The 18456-nt window shown below is 40.1% G+C and overlaps 4 pseudogenes; all 4 read left to right on the forward strand.

Moving 5' to 3' along the window:
- Positions 1 to 370: 370 nt before the first annotated feature.
- Positions 371 to 1445, forward strand: LOC147606513 (transmembrane 9 superfamily member 7 pseudogene; annotated as a pseudogene).
- Positions 1446 to 2828: 1383 nt separating this feature from the next.
- Positions 2829 to 4361, forward strand: LOC147606514 (transmembrane 9 superfamily member 7 pseudogene; annotated as a pseudogene).
- A 4989-nt stretch (positions 4362 to 9350) lies between these two features.
- LOC147606515 (transmembrane 9 superfamily member 7-like) lies at positions 9351 to 10425 on the forward strand (annotated as a pseudogene).
- Positions 10426 to 14313: 3888 nt separating this feature from the next.
- On the forward strand, positions 14314 to 15159 carry LOC147606516 (transmembrane 9 superfamily member 6 pseudogene; annotated as a pseudogene).
- The last annotated feature ends 3297 nt before the right edge of the window (positions 15160 to 18456 follow it).

The following is an 18456-nucleotide window of genomic DNA, read 5'->3' on the forward strand; positions in this document are numbered from 1 at the left end:
CCATCATCAAGTTTACCAAAAAGGATTGTCACATTGTGAGGAAAATCCAGAGCCCAATCGAAACACAACGTATAGGTAGATGTAATTTGTATAAATAAGATAGGGTGTAGAGGATCCATAGTGGAGAAAATAGTGCATGGCAGCTAGGTGAGAGAATGAAAAAAGAAAGCATATGGGAAACCCAAGGAAGCCAGGCGGTGATACTTGCTAGAAGAATCAAGGATGGCGATGTGGTTCAAGAGGGGAAAAGAAACATTTTTTTGGACATAGACAAGAGCGGTGGCTAGAGAGACCACAAGAGGGGTGAGAGACTGTAATGGATACACCCTGAGGGAGTGTTGGATGCGTTTCTCTCTCAAGATTTATAGCTATGGTGGTTGCAAAGGAGCGTGTCACAATCGACAGTGGTCTTGACATTGCTGCGACACGTTGGTAAACAACATCATGACCTTGCTTGACGGTATTGTAGACCATATCATAGTCAATGCTGCTAAGACACACTAGTAGATGACTTCAAGACGTTGCCTGATGGTTTTGTAGAGTGTATCACAGTCGATGTTGGTCTTACTGTTAGTTGCTTTGCCTTTTTGTCTCCTGAAAGAACATTGAAGACAACCTTCTTATTTCTTTGTGCTCCCTTCACTATCTCAATGCGTTGATTTGGGGTGAAAAGTCCTCTAGAGAATGCCTTTTGGTACCATGTTTGCATTGGTATTCTTGTGATTTGGAATCTATGTACCCTTGTCTTTATTGGAAGCTATTTTGGGTATAAAAACCAACTATTGAAGATTGAATAAGAACAAATAAGATTCCAAGACAAATGCTAGAGCTTGGTATATGAAGCCAACATATTACCATTGAGGTCCGTATTCATCGAGATCTTCTTCATACTCACCTCCATATAGCTTAACTAGTTCTACTACATCTTTGGGTTAATCTTGTTGATCATCTTTTTAATTCTGATCGTGACTTGTGTAGAGATCACAATTGTGCTCTACTACTTCCAACTCTATAGTGAAGATTACCACAGGTGGTGGAGGGCATGTTTGACCTCTGGGTCTTGAGCACTCTATCTCTTGCTTTATGGCGCATTCTACTTCTTCACCAAGCTGGAGATAACAAAACTGGTGTCTGGTGTGTTGTATTTTGGCTACATGGTTATCATGTCTTGCTACTTTTTTGTGCTGATAAGAATAAAAAAGTAGTGAAGATCACCAGTGGTGGTGGAGGGCATGTTTGACCTCTGGTTCTTCACTCTATCTATTGCTTTATGCCGCATTCTACTTCTTCACCAAGATGGAGATAATAAAGCTGGTGTCTGGTGTGTTGTATTTTGGCTACATAATTATCATCTCCTACTACTTTTTTGTGCTGAGTGCAATTGGCTTCTATGCTTATTTTTGGTTTGTGTGAGGAGCATATATGCCTCACTGAAGATCAGTTGAGTTTGTATGTACCAATTAAGAACAGGGAAAATTTTAATGAGGAACTCACTCTTCATGAGTTTTTGTGGACAAGGGGCTTGTAAAAAGATTGTTGGAAAAATTGTAATACATAAAATTTGATCAAACTTAACCAAGAATACACAAGGTTGTATTGCATAGATCAATATTGCATGAAACTCTTGCACTAATTCAATCCTTTTGCTTTGCATCCACCAAGGTTACATGTAAATATCCCTTTTCGCTTGAATTTTAGCAAGATTCACAAGTTCAGTAGAGTAGCTTATGGTGTTAGCTGCTGGGGCAGTGGCAGAGCAGTTGGAGATGGGTAGCTCATCAGCTTGAAGAGGCTCTTGAGAAAGTGGAGCACAAGAGGTTATCACCTCTTGGTTGTGGATATCAGACGTGGAAACTTGCTCTAGAAGAGAGTTGACGTGGCGCGCAGGTTGGACGTGGTCGAGGATGGTGACCCACTCAGGTTTAGAGTCCCTGCTGGCCTGCCACGTAACACCCAGCTGGTGCTGAGAGTCATCGAGCCGAAGGCAAACCAATGATTGCTGGCGGCCCTGCTTTGTCACGCCGGCAGTTGGAGCCCTTGCATAAGACAAAGACTCAAGAAGGGTGGTGCTTTCAGAGGCTCCACCTCCTGCAGCTGCATTGACCAGCTTTGATGATACCCTTGCTAACCCGTTGTATTTACTTGCCCCTTGTAGGATAGCCGTGCAGTGGCAACGTCGCTGCAGTTTTGATCTCACTGATGGAGAGAGCAAGGATGCGCTGCACGACGATGATGGGAAGTTGGTGTTGGCATCTGGCCCTTTTATCAAACGGGCTGCCTCATCGTAGGCCTTGGCAGCTTCCCGAGCGCTCTGGAATGTGCCCAGCCACACCCTTGTCTTCCTACACACAAAGACATCAGAAAGACATCAGAACCAACCTCTTGCGAATAGTGCTGCACCAAACCATAAACACTCAGATAGATTATTACAAGTGACGAATCTCCGAAACCCAAGAGCCCCAGTCCCTCTGTCGAACTCCCCTATACGTCCTCTTGGGTCGAGTTTGCGTGGCCATTGCGTCTGTGTGAGTGTGAGAGAAGAGACGAGAGAGAGCCGAGAGAGGACCTTGTTCTTTCCTATGGCTAGCTTTAAGGGCGGTGTAAGCCCGCTCTCGGCTTCTAGATAGCGCTTACTTTGAGGTAGCCCGCTCTGAAGCGCTTCCTTTGAGGTGAAACCCGATTCAATGCAAGACAATGGTAAACCCTCGAGATACCTAGATGCTCCTTGAGAAATGTGGTGTTAGTAGTTACTACATGACCCTCAAGGACTATGTCCCCTGAGATCTTAAAGAGGGATCAATGGTGGGGGAGGGCTGGCCATCAAATCAATGGATCAACGCCGTTCGACCGGCCGGGGGATCAATGGTGGGGGGGGCTGGCCATCAAATCAATGGATCAACGCCGTTCGATCGGCCGGAGGGCCGGCCGGGGGGCAGGCGGATGAGCAAAGTAAACTGGGATGCGAGCAGGATGACTTTGGGCCTCACGTGGTGGGTATTAAAAGTAAACTAGGGAAAAAAGTTGAGGGAGGCTGTTGTGTGGCAGGATAATAGATTCCACTAAATTCTCATTTTCAAAGGTTGTTTTTTGAGATGTTCTCTCTTCTCTTCCCTTCTCCCTTTCTCACACAGGCAATAAATGGAAACCAAGATCCATGAAAGCAAGTTGATGGAAACTTGAAGGGATGGTTACAAAAAATCTACAATACCCTTTAAGAGGTCAAGGTATGATAGACAGCAAGAAGGGGGGACCTATGCTAATATCATTACTTTTACCCCCCCCCACATTTTGCTTCCCAACAAAGTTCATGTCCATATCAAGAGGGAGCCTCTTGGAAAAAGCTACCCCATGATAATATAGTTTGTATCAATATGTACAACAATATAGTACCTATACACATACTAAATATTCGACTAACAATTTAAAAAAAAAAAGAAGATAACGAGAAAGAGCACATGTCAAAACAAAAGAATGAAGTACGACTATATGTTACAGGCTATGAGCATGGACTTTTCGTGGACCAACACGAGTGACCCTATCCTGGACCTGGATTACAAGGATGGTACTATGGAGGGTAGCTAAGTATTCTTCCTTTCTAGACCCACTCATGCTATTTTTATGCACCACTAGGGGAGAGTTGTTGTGGAGCTACGTTTATAGACCTGCTCTACCTAAGGTGCCATCCCCTGCTGGTCTTGATGTTATTTGCTCTACCTTTTTATCTCATGAAAGAACACTGAAGGCAACCTTCTTATTTCCTAGTGTTGCCTTCTTTATCCTTAATGCGTTGTTTTGGGGTGACAAATCCTCTAGAGTAGTGCCTTTTGGTATCATGTTTGCGTTGGTATTCTTGTGGTTTGTAATCTCTGTGAAGCTATTTTGGGTATTAGATCCAGTAAGAACAAATAAGATTTTGATACAAATTCTAGAGCAAGCTTGGTATATGCAACCGGCATATTACTATTTGGGACCATGTTCATTGAGTTCTTCGTCGTCATACTCACCTCCATATGGCTTAACTAGTTCTACTACATCTTTAGGTTCTTTTTCATTGTCTTTTAAATCCTGATCATGACTTATGAAGAGGTTACGATTGCGCTCTGCTACTTCCAAGACTACCATTGGTGGTAGAGGACATGCTTGACCTTTGGGTGTTCAACACTCTATCTATTGCTATATGCCGCATTCTACTTCTAGTGTGTGGTGTGCTGTATTTTGGCTACATGGTTATCATCTCCTACTGCTTCTTTGTGCTGATAAGCACAATTGGCTTCTCTGCCTATTACTAGTTTGTGAGAACTATATATGCCTTAATGTTAAGATTGAATGTAGCAATTCTGAAGAGGGAAAGTTTTTCATGAGAACCTCATTCCTCATGACTTTCTGTGAACAAGGGGATTGTAAAAAGATTATTGGGAAGGTTGCAATACATAAAATTTGATCAAATACCAAGAATACACAAGATTGCATTGCATACATTAATATTGCACGAAACTCTTGCAAAATGATTCAATCCTTTTGCTTCGCATGAACCAAGGTTATATGTAAGTATCCCTTTTTTCTTGAATTTTAACAAGATTCACAAATCTTGCATCACTTCTATGTTCTCTCTTCTATGTGACTTAATCTTGATAAAGATCTTATAAGTTTTGCATAAAAATTAAGAAGATTGATAGAGGAGAGAGTAGAGATTCGATGCTTACAACTGTTTCCATCAATCTGCACATAAATCTTTGCTTCACTATTCCACACAAAACTCTTTGAAAAAAAAATGTGTACAACAACCTTTGAAAATTGTAAATTTCTCCCATAAATCTACATATCAACTTGTACACTGCACAAGAACCAGAAATTTGTGCACAGCAACCTAGAAGACTCGCAAAGTAATCTGAATTTCTGCACCAAATCTTGCACAACAATCTAAAATTTCTACACCAAATCTCACACAACAATTTGAAATTTTTACACTAAATTCTGTAAAGTTCTTGAAACTACACCAAGATTGTGCACACTTTCTTGAAATTGCAGCGCAAAGTTTTGCACAACCACTCGTCTTCTTACAATATTCCTTCAAGAACTCAAAGATTTGGCAACCTAGGATTTCACTCTTGAAGAAATACGGGCTCTAAGGATTAATGTCTAAAAAACTATGCTCCCGAAGCAAGATAATGCAAGAGATCATTGAAAACTGGTTGTTGAAACTTATGTAAATCTTAACTTTGAAAATCAAGAAGAATTCAAAAACTGAGGAACAAGGAGATCAAGAACTTCAAGAAATCATGCAGTAAAGTGGATTAGGGTTCTGAAAATAATGATTAATACAAGTTAAAAAATGATTAATATAAATTTTATTGCTAATCTTCTCAAATCAAGAAATTAGCAAACCTGAAAATTGTGTAAAATCAATTTTGAAAATGATCATGATCAAGAAAGTGCATTGTGTAAACTGAGTTAACAGCAATCAAAAAATGATTGTTATCCTAATCTAAGCCAACAACTCTAATACTAATGAAAGAAAGCAACATCTAGCGTAGCCTTGGATTAGCTTAATTAGCTTGGATTAGCCTAATTAATCTAATTAGCCTTAGATTAGCCTAATTAATCTAATTAGTCTTGTATTAGCCTAATTAATCTAATTTCTTGGATTAGCCTAATTAATCTAATTAACTTAGCCTAATTGTCCTAGAGCACATGCCTTTTATAGTTGCAAGGCCCATGTACCCTAATCCTACATGTAAATGACCCTAAGCCCATACACCCAACCGATCCCATATACACGTGCATCCTAAAATATACTTTGTTACAATACGGCGGATTTATGAAAGTGATTTTGTGGGCACAAGAGGAAATATCGGGTGTGTGAGAAATTTCTAGATGATATATTGGGTGTGTGAAATACTTCTAGATGATGATGGATGTATCATCCATTAGTTAAAAGGGTAAGTTGTGGGCAGTTGCCCTTGCATAAGACAAAGACTTAAGAAGGGCTCCTCCTCCTGCTGCATTCACCAGCTTTGATGATACCTTTGCTAGTTCTGAGGAGGGCCCTTGTCAACTAGGATAGCCGTGCAGTTGCAACGTCGCTGCAGTTTTGGTGTTACTGATGGAGGATGCACTGCACGATGATGCACTGCACTGCACTGTAGCTGGAAGAGGAAAGTAAAGGGAAGTTGGTGTTGGCATGTGGCCCTTTCATCAAGCGGGCTGCCTCATCGTAGGCCTTGGCAGACTCTGGAATGTGCTCAGCCACACCCTTGTCTTCCTGCGCACAAAGTAGTAGTACACACACATGAAAGACATCAGAAGCTCTGCACCAAACCCAAGAGCCCTCTGTCGAACTCCCCTATACGCCCTCTTGGGTGGAGTTGGCGTCTGTGCGAGTGTGAGAGAAGAGACGAGAGAGAGCCCCTCAGAAGTACCTTGTTCTTTTCTTATGGTGGCTAGCTTTAAGGGCCGTGTACGCGCGCATGCTCTTGGCTGCCTCCCGAGAGTAGCCCTTACTGAAACAATAAAGCTCTGATTCAATGCAATTTCCAATCCAGACTTTGGTAAACCCCCCTCCAGAGACCTAGATGCTCCTTAAGAAATGTGGTGTTACTAGAACATGGAACACTGTTCACGAAAAACATTTTTTACAACCAATACAAAAACCTTTGGTTTTAACTATGCTAAGGTTTTCAATTAGATGAATAATTCACAACCTCTTTTTCAAAATCTCACTTTTAAAAAAAATGTCATTTGAGTATCAACCATTTTTAAAACTTATTTTTAAATATCTAACATCGCTTTGCATTTCAAAAAATAAGCATTCAAAAACTTTGTATGGACGCATCCTTCCATGCCTCCATAGCTTGAACAACATCAAAATATTCCACATTTGGACCTTCAATTGATATATGCAACAATGATTCCAAACTTCTCATCTAAAGTTTTTTTCTTCAACGTATTTTGATCTTACTTTGTGTAGAAAAACCCCTTTCACAAATTGTCGTACTACAGCACACTGGATCATGGCAATTTGACTCAAGAATAATAAGTTTGCATATTTTTCCTTTAGAAAAGTATTCCAACCTATGCATGTCTAAGTTTCATGCAAAGCGAGTTTTTTCCAATCCAAATCTGCTTGCACTTTAAACACTTGAAATTCCTTTTTTATGCAGCTCTCATCCACAAGGTTTAAACGCATTTCTTCACTGACTGTCTCTTTTGGCCATGCATAAAAGTCAACCAAGACATTCATTTCATCAACCCCATATACTTTCAAAAGCTTCCCACTTAGGAATGAAGATGGACATAAACAAGTTGGCCAAGACCACATTGTCTACAAATCTTTGCTTGAAGGAATCTATTAGCAATGTGCAATACTCTTTTTGAAACCCTATTGCAATTACAAGGTCAGAACCTATGGCACACCTCTCAATTTTAGGTCGTATGGCCACCTAGGTCAAAAATGAAGTAACTCCACCCCACTGTCAAAAGGTAATCTCCAACAGTACCCGGATCGAATGGAAAAGTCAATGGACTCTTGTATGGATGAATGTAAATCCAAGGCACTCTGAATCCAAGATAGTGGTCATGTGCCAATCTAGTGTGAATGGAGAGGCTAACGAACCACCCTTGATGGTGTAGCTATTCATGTACCCTCCAAGATCAAATAGAAAGGTACACATTAGGGATCCTTGATATTGATGTCGTGGTAGTGCAAGGGTCGAAGGGAAAGCTCCTAAGCCCGTCCGCATGACTATAGTATGAATCTAAAACCTGAGGTATCCACCAAGTGGAATCAATGCTCCTAACATGAATGTGGAATTGTCTCAATGCAAAAGAACCATCATGTATGCCACGACTAAGATGTGTCATAGGTGCATCAGAATGATTTGCCACATAGTTAGTAACCATGTGCCAAAAGTGGCATAGAATGCATCCATAGAAAAATATCACAGCCTAAAGAACATAGGCTCGTGTCAACACTCGTAGTGGGAGTCAAAAGAACATGCTCAAAGTGGGCGTCGTGCAGGATAAAGTGTGAACCAATGGCATCATCCACTTAAGCACCACTCAAACAATCAAAGGCATGATCCAATGCGTTGATGTTAGTAGAAGCACGATCCAAAACATGCACTAACCACTACACCACACCACCTCTTTAACGATGTGTGTTTCGCTACTAAAAGCGTCACTTTGAGCATCCCTACTGTGTGTTGTTGATGTGGCACCCATAGGGAACGATTACTAGACGTAGCTTAAGAGACGTATAGGCATTTCTTAAGTGATGCTTGCAACATGGCATAAGGGACACCTGCAGCATGGGCATCACTCAAACAAGGTACTTTTAGTGCATTGCTTAAGCGATGATGGGCAATGCATAAGTGACACCTAATCGTTATTTTACTTAATTAAAAACTAGTGTAATAGTGCGATAGTTCTCTCTCTCTCATGCACACATATACACATTATAGTGTGATGGTTCTCTCCCTCTCTTACTCTCACTATATCATTAAAATACTCCTTTATCTCTCACACACATACATACAATACCAAAGTACTCCTTTTCTTTGTCTTTCTCTCTCTCTCTCCCTCTCTCGACTCGAATTGGATTGAGAACACATTAAAGAACTTTCTCTCTCTCAAAGGTTGAGCATACAAGTGAGCAAAGATCAATTCAACATGGTGGATTATAACATTGGTAAGCACATAATTATACTACAACAATTTACATTTATGCACAAAGTTGAACCAAAATAAAAGCTCATGTAAATATATGTAAGCATATAAGAGTAAAAAGTATATAAATTGATCAAATGTTTAAAAATGGTAAAATCTCTGATGAGCACAAATGGTAGAATGTGAGGTCGGTGTAGTCTACCTAATCCATGTTCAAACAAAAATATCAGTTAAAATAAAAGTCACTAAAGTAGAAGGTCAAAGTCAGTATTAGTTCAGAGGTAGCAGTCCAGGGAGGAAGGATGACAAAATGTCCATCCCATCATCAAGTTTAGCAAAAAGGATTGTCACATTGTGAGGAAAATCCAGAGCCCAATCGAAACACAATGTATAGGTAGATGTAATTTGTATAAATAAGATAGGGTGTAGAGGATCCATAGTGGAGAAAATAGTGCATGACTAGGTGAGAGAATGAAAAAAGAAAGCATATGGAAAACCCAAGGAAGCCGGGCGGTGATACTTGCTAGAAGAATCAAGGATGGCGATGTGGTTCAAGAGGGGAAAAGAAACATTTTTTTGGACATAGACAAGAGTGGTGGCTAGAGAGACCACAAGAGGGGTGAGAGACTGCAATGGATACACCCTAAGGGAGTGTTGGATGCGTTTCTCTCTCAAGATTTATAGCTATGGTGGTTGCAAAGGAGCGTGTCACAATCGACAGTGGTCTTGACATTGCTGCGACACGTTGTTAAACAACATCATGACCTTGCTTGACGGTATTGTAGACCATATCATAGTCAATGCTGCTGAGACACACTAGTAGATGACTTCAAGACGTTGCCTGATGGTTTTGTAGAGTGTATCACAGTCGATGTTGGTCTTACTGTTAGTTGCTTTGCCTTTTTGTCTCCTGAAAGAACATTGAAGACAACCTTCTTATTTCTTTGTGCTCCCTTCACTATCTCAATGCGTTGATTTGGGGTGAAAAGTCCTCTAGAGAATGCCTTTTGGTACCATGTTTGCATTGGTATTCTTGTGATTTGGAATCTATGTACCCTTGTCTTTATTGGAAGCTATTTTGGGTATAAAAACCAACTATTGAAGATTGAATAAGAACAAATAAGATTCCAAGACAAATGCTAGAGCTTGGTATATGAAGCCAACATATTACCATTGAGGTCCGTATTCATCGAGATCTTCTTCATACTCACCTCCATATAGCTTAACTAGTTCTACTACATCTTTGGGTTAATCTTGTTGATCATCTTTTTAATTCTGATCGTGACTTGTGTAGAGATCACAATTGTGCTCTACTACTTCCAACTCTATAGTGAAGATTACCACAGGTGGTGGAGGGCATGTTTGACCTCTGGGTCTTGAGCACTCTATCTCTTGCTTTATGGCGCATTCTACTTCTTCACCAAGCTGGAGATAACAAAACTGGTGTCTGGTGTGTTGTATTTTGGCTACATGGTTATCATGTCTTGCTACTTTTTTGTGCTGATAAGAATAAAAAAGTAGTGAAGATCACCAGTGGTGGTGGAGGGCATGTTTGACCTCTGGTTCTTCACTCTATCTATTGCTTTATGCCGCATTCTACTTCTTCACCAAGATGGAGATAATAAAGCTGGTGTCTGGTGTGTTGTATTTTGGCTACATAATTATCATCTCCTACTACTTTTTTGTGCTGAGTGCAATTGGCTTCTATGCTTATTTTTGGTTTGTGTGAGGAGCATATATGCCTCACTGAAGATCAGTTGAGTTTGTATGTACCAATTAAGAACAGGGAAAATTTTAATGAGGAACTCACTCTTCATGAGTTTTTGTGGACAAGGGGCTTGTAAAAAGATTGTTGGAAAAATTGTAATACATAAAATTTGATCAAACTTAACCAAGAATACACAAGGTTGTATTGCATAGATCAATATTGCATGAAACTCTTGCACTAATTCAATCCTTTTGCTTTGCATCCACCAAGGTTACATGTAAATATCCCTTTTCGCTTGAATTTTAGCAAGATTCACAAATCTTGCAACACTTCTATGTTATGTCTTCTCTGTGCCTTAATGTTGAAAAAGATATTTTAAACTAAAGTTGCATAAAAATTAAGAAGATTGATATAGCAAACTGTTTCTAGCAATCTGCACATAAATCTTTGCATTAAATCAAAGAGTAAAATGGATTATGGTCTTGAAAATAGTGATTAATTATACAAATTCAATAATGATTAAAATAAATTTCATTACTAATCTTCTTAAATCAAGAAACTAACAAATCTAAAAATTGTGTAAAAATCAATTCTGAATGATTAACACTAATCATGATCAATAAAATGCATTCTAAAAATTGAGTTCACAATAATCCAAAAATGATTATTCTCCTAATCAAAGCATCAAGATCCAAGCCAATAACTCTGATACCAATAAAAGAAAGTAACATCTAGCTTAGCCTTGGAATAACCTAATGAACTTGGATTAACAAAAGCTTGAGAGATTAACACTAAGAACAACAAAAAGTAAAGTGTAATGATAGTCCAAAGATATCATTTAAAAGCTATAATAGTCCTAGAACACATGCCTTTTATAGTCACAAGGCCCATCTGCCCTAATCCTACATGTGCATGACCCTAAGTCCATGCACCTCACCCATCCCATTTACATGTGCATCCTAAAATATACTTGTTATAGTATGGTGGATTCATGAAAATGATTTTGTAGGCACATGAGGAAGGTGTGTAAGAAACTTCTAGATGATATATTGGGTGTGTGAAAAACTTCTAGATGATGGATGTATCATCCATTAGTTAAAGTTGTGGGCAGTTGTCCTTGGTCAATAGTGTGAGTGGGTGGGTAAGTTGTTCTTGGTCAATAGTGTGAGTGGGTAAGTTGTGGTGGCCAGTTGCCCTTGGTTGAAACACGACTCCCTTATTGCCATAGCTGTTGCGCGTACAAGCCTTGGCAGACCTCGGAGGTGGGGGGGTAGAGCGGATACGTGTGCAACTGGTCGCAGAGACCGTTAAGGAAGGCAGCACCGTCATTATATGAAACGGCCGCGTCCAGGTCATCTCGTGCGAAATACGCAAAGGCTGCAGACAAAGCTATTGCATCGCTGTGCAGGAGAGGGCTAGAACGGCATACTGCACTATAGTCCGGGGGATGAGCTTGTGCTGTAGCATCCAGTTCCGTAGAGTAGCTTATGGTTTTTAGCTGCTGGGGCAGTGGCAGAGCAGTTGGAGATCAGCTTGAAGAGGCTCTTGAGAAAGTGGAGCACAAGAGGTTATCACCTCTTGGTTGTGGATATCAGATGTGGAAACTTGCTCTAGAAGAGAGTTGACGTGGCGCGCAGGTTGGACGTGGTCGAGGATGGTGACCCACTCAGGTTTAGAGTCCCTGCTGGCCTGCCACGTAACACCCAGCTGGTGCTGAGAGTCATCGAGCCGAAGGCAAACCAATGATTGCTGGCGGCCCTGCTTTGTCACGCCGGCAGTTGGAGCCCTTGCATAAGACAAAGACTCAAGAAGGGTGGTGCTTTCAGAGGCTCCACCTCCTGCAGCTGCATTGACCAGCTTTGATGATACCCTTGCTAACCCGTTGTATTTACTTGCCCCTTGTAGGATAGCCGTGCAGTGGCAACGTCGCTGCAGTTTTGATCTCACTGATGGAGAGAGCAAGGATGCACTGCACGACGATGATGGGAAGTTGGTGTTGGCATCTGGCCCTTTTATCAAACGGGCTGCCTCATCGTAGGCCTTGGTAGCTTCCCGAGCGCTCTGGAATGTGCCCAGCCACACCCTTGTCTTCCTACACACAAAGACATCAGAACCAACCTCTTGCGAATAGTGCTGCACCAAACCATAAACACTCAGATAGATTATTACAAGTGACGAATCTCCGAAACCCAAGAGCCCCAGTCCCTCTGTCGAACTCCCCTATAGGTCCTCTTGGGTCGAGTTTGCGTGGCCATTGCGTCTGTGTGAGTGTGAGACAAGAGACGAGAGAGAGCCGAGAGAGGACCTTGTTCTTTCTTCCACCTGCGTGTTGTTGTTGTTATGAATTCTGGGACTGTTGTTGTTGCTACTGCTAGCCATAATTCTGATTACCTGTTCAGCCACCTCCTTGGCCACGTCCACGGCCTCCTCTACCTCGTCCTCTTCCTGAACTTGTGTAGAAGGCCTGTTACTCTGAACGGTTTTTGTTTTGTGAAGACTGTCGGTCTTCACCCAAGCTCTTCTCTTCTATAATCAACATAGACACCAGATCTGTGAAATTGGGAATGTTTTCCCGAGTCTGAATAGACGTCTTGAACGCCTTGTATTGTGACGCCCGAGACCATGTAGACAGACTTTCACCTTATCATCATCATCTACTGAAACACTAATAGGTGCAAGGGATTCCACAATACCCTTGATCTTCAATGCACAGTCATTCACAGGCATTCTCTTTTTCTCCAAAGTATGAAGTTCATTCTTCAACTGTATCTTTTGTGCCTTGGTATTCGTTTCATAGAGTTTTACTAAGGTGTCCCACGTCTCCTTGGGGGACTTGGCATCCTGTATGTGCCCAATCATGGTGTCCTGTATACTGATAGAGAGCCAATACATAACTTTTATGGCTCCTTGGTTCCAATCCTTGAACTCTTTCACATCTGTATGCAGTCAGATTGATCTCCGGTATCCCGAGTGCCTCTTCATGCTCACCTTCTATGTAGTCCCAGTAACCCTTTCCCATCAGGAAATTTGTCAACCTAAACCTCCAAGCATGGAAGTTGTTCTTGTCAAGCTTCTGAGCAACAATTGATTTATGCCATCATTTGATATCTTGCCAAACACACAAATTTACCAGAAACAGCACTCTAGTTTCTCCTGCACAAACTGTTGTATTTTCTACAGCGGTACTGTACTACACTCAAATGTCATAACCAATGACCTCAATGTGCATACATACACCCAATGACAACTATCGACCTCCTTGCAGCACAACCAATATGTCTTCCTGCAGTTCTTAAAATAGAGTTCTGCACATAGAATCGATGACTTACCCCGCAACAGTGCTCGAAATCGCCTGTTTTCTCAAAAACGGAGGTCCTAACGTACCCGAAACGTGTTTTCGGCACAACATTTAGTCTGATAGGATAGAATAGTTTCCCTATAGCGTGAAGAAAGCTCCTCAATCAGAGATCGTTTGTCGGTGCCTCCCATAGAGCTCTCCCATAGAGCTCCCGACAAGGGTGTAGTCGCCAACACAAATAGGGAAGAGTAGGTGAAGCTCTTACCCTCATACCACTTCCTGTGCTTCTCTTGCTTTCAGCTTAGCCCTTGGCATGAACCAGGCTCTGATACCATGAAAAGATGTAGGGGAGAAGAGAGCTTGAGCTCTTGCAAGCACACACACAATAACAAAACCCTAAAAGAGAACACACAAGGTGAGAGGCTGAAAATCTTCTTCTTCTTCACACAACACTCAACACACCATATACAAAGATAAGAGTACACACAATATGAAAAGGTACTCAACCAAATACATACTAGGGTTCTCTATAGTGTGAACCCAACTAAATGAGCTGGCGCTATAACTATGCCAGTCTCTAGAATGGCTATCACACACAACCTGTCATCCCACTGGCTGCATATCACACATGATTTAACCAACCATGGCAGTGGTGTAAGTGTGGGGCCTATCCCCGAGGCAGGTCATCAGTTTCCACCGCCGCCTCACTAGATGAGCTCGATATCTCAACATTCACGATATTGCCTGATGGTTCTGTAGAGCGTATCATAGTCAATGCTGGTCTTGATGTTAGTTGCTTTGCCTTTTTATCTCATGAAAGAACATTGAAGACAACCTTCATATTTACTCATGTTTCCTTTACTCTCTTCTTTATCCTTAATGCATTGATTTGGGGTGAAAAGTCCTCTAGAGCAGTGCCTTTGGTACCATGTTTGTAGTGGTATTCTTGTGGTTTGGAATCTCTGTACCATTGGTCTTTATTGAAAGTTATTTTGGGTATTGAAAAATAGTTATTGAATATCTAGTAAGAACAAATAAGAATCTGAGATAAATTCTAGAGCAAGCTTGTTACATGCAGCTATCATATTACCATTTAGGGCCGTGTTCCATTGGAGCTCTTCTTCATCCTCACCTCAATATGGCCTAACCAATTCTTCTACATCTTTGGGTTCTTGTTCATTGTGTTTTTAATGCTGATCATGACTTGTGAAGAGATTACGATTATAAATGCTACTTCCATCTCTGCAATGAAGATTACCACTAGTTATGGAGGGCATGTTTGACCTCTACGTCTTCAACACTCTATCTTTTACTCTATCCCACATTCTACTTCACCAAGTTGGAGATAACAAAACTAGTGTCTGGTGTGTTGTAATATGGCTATATGATTATCATCTCCATTTGCTTTTTTGAGCTCACAAGAACAATTGGCTTCTTTGTCTATTTGTGGTTTATGAGGCCCATATATGCCTCAATGAAGATCAATTGAGATTAAATGTACCAATTCTAAAGAGGGTAATTTTTTGATGAGGACCTCACTCGTGAGATGACTTTTTGTGGATAAGGGGGTTTAGGGATTTGGTTGGAAAGTTGCAATACATAAAAATTGATCAAACCTAACCAAGAATACACAAGATTACATGAAACTCTTGCACTGATTCAATCCTTTTGTTTTACATGCACCAAGGCTACATGTAAATATCCCTTTTTGCTTGAATTTTAGCAAGATCCACAAGTCTTCCAACACTTCTATGTTCGATCTTCTTTGTGCCTTAATATTGTTAAAGATCTTATAAACTTTGCATAAAAAATAAGAAGAATGATAAAGAAGAGAATATGTATTAGATGCTTATAATTGTCTCCAGCAATCTTTGCATTAAACTGATTTCTACATAGTCTTCAATACTCTACATTGTTCCACACAAAAATCATTGAAAAGAAATTATGCAGAGCAACCTTTGATGAAAACTGTAAAATGCTCCCATGACTCTGCATATCACCTCGTACTCTGCATAAGAACCAAAAAATCTCTACACAATAGCCGAGAATAATCTGCAGAGTAATTTAAAAATTTTACACCAAAATCTTACACATAAATCTAAAATTTTTGCACCAAATTCTTGAAACTACACCAAGGTTCTACACACTTTCCTGAAACTGCATTAAATTTTTCCACAACAGCCTTCTTCTTGCAATATTCCTTCTAGAACTCAAAGATTTCATAACCTTGGGTCTCACACTATTGAAGAAATACAAGCTCTAAGGATTAATTGTATGCTCCCTAAGCAAGATAATGCAAGAGATCATTCAAAACTGGTTGTTGAAACTTATGTAAATCTTAATTTAAAAAATCAAGAAAATTTTAAAAAAATCAAGATCAAGAAGATAAAGAACTTTAAAAATTTAAGTAGTAAAGTGGATTAGGATTCTGAAAATAGTGATTAATACAAATTCAAAAATTATTAACACGAACTTCATTGCTAGTCTTCTTAAATCAAGAAATTAGCAAATCTGAAACTTGAGTAAAAATCAATTCTAAAAATGATGAACACTAACCATGATCAAGAAAATGCATTCTGAAAACTGAGTTAACAGTATTCCAAAAATGATTAGTCTTCTATTCAAAGCATCAAGATATAAGCCGACATCTCTCATACCAATGAAAGAAAGCAATATCTAGCTTAACCTTGGATTAAGAAAAACTTTGAGAGATTAAATACTAAGAACAATGAAAAGTAAAGTTAATGATAGTCCAAAGATATCAATAGCACATGGCTTTCATAGTCACAAGACCCATGTGCCCTAATCCTACATGTAAAGGTGTATTCAAATCATAATCTTTTGTTCTTTATGTGCTTTTCACTTTTGCATATATTGTTTGCATGTTCACACACAGTTGGCTTGGTTTAAGTTTTAAATTAGTTGTTACTATTTGGCGAGTGATTTCTAGATTCTTAGAGGACTTAGTAGAAGGTATTTCTATTTGAAGACGGTGTAAGACATATACCAACGGAGTATGCCAAGTTCTTATGCTCTAGAAGTATATTAGTTATCCCTAGTGGTAGCTACCTCTTAGGTATGGACTAGGTGCTACGATAAACAAAAATTTACGAAACACATGCCCTAGAAATATATAGAAGTGACTTGAGACATGACGTGTCTATAGCCATGTGAGATGCTTGGTAGGACCTTGGGTTGTTTTAGCACCTTGGGACCGATGCCTTGGTTTCCATGGGGTGAACACTGACGTCTAAAAGATTAAGAAGAAGACCTACAAGGACTCTATCACCTTGATAGATGCTGGTAGGACTCGGGTACATTATAGGCCCTCGAGACCGATACCCTCATCTTCATGGGGTACTCCTTATGTCAAAAAGAAAGAAAAGGGTCTGTCTCCCTTGAGATACTTAGCGGCCTTTAGACTCTCTTGGCGGAGGTCTCTTGGCCATTGCTTGGGTCTCATGGGGATGGAACCTTCCTTTTATCAAGCTAAAAATAATAATTCTCTTTAATCTTCTGCTCTTTACAAAAAAAAAAGAAGAAGAAAAAAAGAAAGAAAGAAAGGTCCAATCACCATGGCTTATATTTAGGAGTAGGGTTGCCACTTAGGAATAACTTAAACACTTGTAGGACATTGAGACTGCGGTCATAACCTGTAGTGTACAAACACACTTGCCTTTGCATAGCACTATCTACCACTTAGTCTTACTTTGACTAGTCTTTACTTGATTCTTTTAGCACCCTTTAAAACTCTAATCGGCCTTTCACTTGCATGCTCACGTGTGAGATTGTCATTGCTATTTTTTTTTCAATAAAAGGCTTTACTTGTCTTTCATTGTTTTTTGCAGCTTTTGTTTCTATCGCCCCCGAGGACGTGCACAATTTAGGAAGGGGGGAATGTTCCACGGGAACACGGATTATGGAAGGAGGCCGGAAGCAATTAATGCGAGCGAGCGGGATTGTAGCCATGGGAACATAAAGACGCACATAATTTTTCCATATTTTTATGCCGAAGTGCAATGTAAATCATTTTAGGCCAATGTGGGTTCTAAATGAGAATTCTAAGTGTATTAAGCAAGGCTCACTTATGGGGTTTTCCGCCCATGTGTGAAAGAGGCCTAGGGTTAGGGTTAGTGACATCTCTATAAAAGAGATGTTAGCGAAAGAAAGGAGACTTTTTTTGGCCATTTCATAAGCTATTTAGTGAAGCTCTTGAGCTCTCAAGCTATGGCAAATCTCTAACTCTCTCCATTGTACTCTAATGAGCATGAAGCTCCAATGAGTATATCTCCACTTCTTTCTCTTAATCTATTTTAGTGACATCTCTATAAAAGAGATGATAGCTAAAGAAAGGGGACTTTTTTTGGCCATTCTCATAAGCTATTGAGTGAAGCTCTTGAGCTCTCAAGTTATGGCAACTCTCTAACTCTCTCCATTGTACTCTAATGAGCATGAAGCTCCAATGAGTATAGCTCTACTTCTTTCTCTTAATCTATTTTAGCATCATTGAAGTAGATTAATCTATGATTAGTTGAATGCTTCTTTCTTTCTCTTGTGTATGCATGCTTGTAGTATGTGTGTGTGTAGTCTCCATTGATGCAAGCTCTTGCCCATTTCATTGGCAATGCGTTATTCATGGATAGACTCTCTCTATGAGCTTGTGGGTTTGTGAATGTTACATTCTATGCTTGCTTAAGCTTGTGGGTTAGTAGATGCACACTTATGGGTTTGTTGGCATTAGGGAAAGCTAAGATTTAATCAATGTTTGAATGGGATTAAGAGACTG

Source organism: Cibotium barometz, chromosome 57 (genome assembly GCF_041138505.1).
Source record: "Cibotium barometz isolate CiBa-2024 chromosome 57, ASM4113850v1, whole genome shotgun sequence".
Classification (NCBI taxonomy): domain Eukaryota; kingdom Viridiplantae; phylum Streptophyta; class Polypodiopsida; order Cyatheales; family Cibotiaceae; genus Cibotium; species Cibotium barometz.